Source organism: Scyliorhinus canicula, chromosome 23 (genome assembly GCF_902713615.1).
Source record: "Scyliorhinus canicula chromosome 23, sScyCan1.1, whole genome shotgun sequence".
NCBI classification, from domain to species: Eukaryota; Metazoa; Chordata; class Chondrichthyes; order Carcharhiniformes; family Scyliorhinidae; genus Scyliorhinus; species Scyliorhinus canicula.
Window position 1 is genome coordinate 2,234,950 of NC_052168.1, and position 4,525 is coordinate 2,239,474.

Below are 4,525 nucleotides of genomic sequence, written 5' to 3' on the forward strand. Positions count from 1 at the left end.
TGGCTGATTTCCCCTCTCTCTCTAACCCAGGGATCGCTGGACAGTGATCAGGAGCAGGAACCCTGGCTGATTTCCCCTCTCTCTCTCTAACCCAGGGATCACTGGACAGTGATCAGGAGCAGGAACCCTGGCTGATTTCCCCTCTCTCTCTCTCTCTAACCCAGGATTCACTGGACAGTGATCAGGAGCAGGAACCCTGGCTGATTTCCCTCGTCTCTCTCTAACCCAGGGATCACTGGGCAGTGATCAGGAGCAGGAACCCTGGCTGATTTCCCCTCTCTCTCTAACCCAGGGATCACTGGACAGTGCTCAGGAGCAGGAATCCTGGCTGATTTCCCCTCACTCTCTCTATCCCAGGGCTCACTGGGCAGTGATCAGGAGCAGGAACCCTGGCTGATTTCCCCTCTGTCTCTCTCTCTAACCCAGGGATCCCTGGACAGTGATCAGGAGCAGGAACCCTGGCTGATTTCCTCTCTCTCTAAACCAGGGATCAGTGGGCAGTGATCAGGAGCAGGAACCCTGGCTGATTTTCCCTCTCTCTCTCTCTAACCCAGGGATCACTGACAGTGATCAGGAGCAGGAATCCTGGCTGATTTCCCCCCTCTCTCTAAACCAGGGATCACTGGACAGTGATCAGGAGCAGGAACCCTGGCTGATTTCCCCTGTCTCTACCCCAGGGATCACTGGACCGTGATCAGGAGCAGGAACCCTGGCTGATTTCCCCCCCTCGCTCTCTCTCTAAGCCAGGGATCACTGGACAATGATCAGGAGCAGGAACCCTGGCTGATTTCCCCTGTCTCTACCCCAGGGATCACTGGACCGTGATCAGGAGCAGGAACCCTGGCTGATTTCCCCCCCTCGCTCTCTCTCTAAGCCAGGGATCACTGGACAGTGATCAGGAGCTGGAACCCTGGCTGATTTCCCCTCTAACCCAGGGATCACTGGGCAGTGATCAGGAGCAGGAACCCTGGTTGATTTCCCCTCTCTCTCTAACCCAGGATTCACTGGGCAGTGATCAGGAGCAGGACCCTGGCTGATTTCCCCTCTCTCTCTCCAGGGATCACTGGACAGTGATCAGGAGCAGGAACCCTGGCTGATTTCTTCTCTCTCTAACCCAGGGATCACTGGGCAGTGATCAGGAGCAGGAACCCTGGCTGATTTCCCCTCTCTCTCTCTCTCTAACCCAGGGATCACTGGACAGTGATCAGGGGCAGGAACCCTGGCTGATTTCCCCTCTCTCTCTACCCCAGGGATCACTGGACAGTGATCAGGAGCAGGAACCCTGGCTGATTTCCCCTCTCTCTAACCCAGGGATCACTGGACAGTGATCAGGGGCAGGAACCCTGGCTGATTTCCTCTCTCTCTCACTAACCCAGGGATCACTGGGCAGTGATCAGGAACAGGACCCTGGCTGATTTCCCCTCTCTCTCTAACCCAGGGATCACTGGACAGTGATCAGGAGTCGGAACCCTGGCTGATTTCCCCTCTCTCTCTCTAACCCAGGGATCACTGGACAGTGATCAGGAGCAGGAACCCTGGCTGATTTCCCCTCTCTCTCTACCCCAGGGATCACTGGACAGTGATCAGGAGCAGGAACCCTGGCTGATTTCCCCTCTCTCTCTCTACCCCAGGGATCACTGGACAGTGATCAGGAGCAGGAACCCTGGCTGATTTCCCCTCTCTCTCTACCCCAGGGATCACTGGACAGTGATCAGGAGCAGGAACCCAGACTGATTTCCCCTCTCTCTCTCTACCCCAGGGATCACTGGACAGTGATCAGGAGCTGGAACTCTGGCTGATTTCCCCTCTCTCTCTCTAACCCAGGGATCACTGGACAGTGATCAGGAGCAGGAACCCTGGCTGATTTCCCCTCTCTCTCTAACCCAGGGATCACTGGACAGTGATCAGGAGCAGGAACCCTGGCTGATTTCCCCTCTCTCTCTAACCCAGGGATCACTGGACAGTGATCAGGAGCAGGGACCCTGGCCGATTTCCCCTCTCTCTAACTTAGGGATCACTGGACAGTGATCAGGAGCAGGAACCCTGGCTGATTTCCCCTCTCTCTCTAACCCCGGGATCACTGGACAGTGATCAGGAGCAGGAACCCTGGCTGATTTCCCCTCTCTCTAACCCAGGAATCACTGGACAGTGATCAGGAGCAGGAACCCTGGCTGATTTCCCCTCTCTCTCTCTCTCTAACCCAGGATTCACTGGGCAGTGATCAGGAGCAGGAACCCTGGCTGATTTCCCCTCTCTCTAACCCAGGGATCACTGGGCAGTGATCAGGAGCAGGAACCCTGGCTGATTTCCTCTCTCTCTAACCCAGGGATCACTGGACAGTGATCAGGAGCAGGAACCCTGGCTGATTTCCACTCTCTCTCTCTAAGCCAGGGATTACTGGACAGTGATCAGGAGCAGGAACCCTGCCTGATTTCCCCTCTCTCTCTGTAACCCCGGTGTCGCTGGACAGTGATCAGGAGCAGGAAATCTGGTTGATTTCCTCTCTCTCTCTCTAACCCAGGGATCACTGGGCTGTGATCAGGAGCAGGAACTCAGACCAAAAGGTGAAGAAGAACTAGAACGGCTACTACAAACAGGAGCCATTGAACCTATTGCTGCAAGTAATGGGTAACACCAGTAGTCCCTGTATTGAAACTTGATGGCTCAGTGAGAATTTGTGGAGATTTTAAAATACCTATTAACCAAGTATTGTGAAAAGAGCATTAGCCACTACCGCTGATTGAAGACTTACTTGTTGGAGGGCAGAAAATGTATGGAGGACAGAAATGAGGATGAAAATGGCTGCCGTATCGCAGCCACTACTCACCATAATGATGCACAAATATCTGTTTCATTACAGAAGACTTCCCTTATGAATAATATCTGCACCTGCTCTTTTTCAAAGTACCAGGATCAAATTCTATGTGGCTTGAGTGGAGTGCGATGTTATTTCGATGACAAATGCATCGTTGGTTCGAGTGAACAGGAGCACTTGGAGAATTTGGAAGCGACCCTGAAGTGGTTACAGAGCCACAGCCTGAGAATTAAGAAGGGAAATTGTGACTTTGTCAAGTCATCCATCAATTACCTCGGTCGTATCATCGACAAAAGTGGCTTACGTGAGGAACCAAAGAAAATGTCAGCAATCTTAGAAGCACACAGCCTCAAAATGTGACACGATTAAGGTCACTTTTAGGATTGGAGAATTATTATGGTAAATTCGTGCCAAATTTAGCAACACGATTGAAGCCTTTAAAAGCTTTGCAGTGTGTCAAACAGAAGTCAGAGCTGTTGCTACATTAGAATCCCAAGATGAAGTTGCAACTTGCTTGTGAAGTCTCACCCTCTGGCGTTGGTGCAATGGAGTAGCCAAGTTCAAGAACGCCAAATTCAACCCAAAAGGAATTGCTGAACACCACTTATTGAATTGTAAATCGTAGAATCCCTACAGTGCAGAAGGAGGCCATTCGGCCCATTGAGTCTGCACCAACCCCTCGAATGATCACCCTACTCATGACCACCCCACCCTATCCTCATGACCCGGTAACCTAACCTGCACACCTTTGGAGTGTGGGAGGAAACCGGAGCACCCGGAGGAAACCCACGCAGACACGGGGAGAACGTGCAGACTCCGCACAGACAGTAGTGTATGTGGGAGTATTTGCCGGCTGGTTCTGAGTCAGGTGATGTGTAGTGATGTCAGCAGAGTATTTGCCCTTGCTTTGGGCACATCACCATCCTGATTGTACTGTTAAAGATTATTATTATTTAAGTAGTTCAGCATCAATGAACATTTGGATCTTGACTTTATGATGTAGGAACCACTGTAAAGCTGTTTGGTCAGGGGCACCTAACTAAGGAACTAAGGAGAGGTGAGATAAACCCGGTCTCTTCTCACTGGAACCACGGAGGTTGAGAGGCGACCTGATAGAGGTCTACAAGATTATGAGTGGGGTGGACAGAGTGGACAGTCAGATGCTCTTTCCTAGGGTAGGAGAGTCAAGTACTCGGGGACGTAGGTTTAAAGTGCGCGGGGAAAAGTTTAGAACTGATGTGTGAGGCAAGTTTTTTTTACACAGAGGCTGGTTTAGCTCACTGGACTAAATCGCTGGCTTTTAAAGCAGATCAAGCAGGCCAGCAGCACGGTTCGATCCCCGGACAGGCGCCGGAATGTGGCGACTAGGGGCTTTTCACAGTAACTTCATTGAAGCCTACTCGTGACAATAAGTCATTTTCAAATATATGGAAGGCGTTGCCTGGGGAGGGGGTGGGAGGAGGTACGATAGCGGCATTTAAGGGACATCTAGACAAATTTATGAATAGGGTGGGAATGGAAGGAGACGGACTCCATAAGTGCAGACGGTTTTAATGTAGGCAGATACCATGGTCGGCACAGGCTTGGAGGGCCGAAGGGCCTGTTCCTGTGCTGTATTGTTCTTTGTATTGAGGAACACCCTTAATAAACCCCTCATTGTGTTGTACAAAATGCAGAGTGGGGGCACGTCCACACAGAATCAGAGGCCAA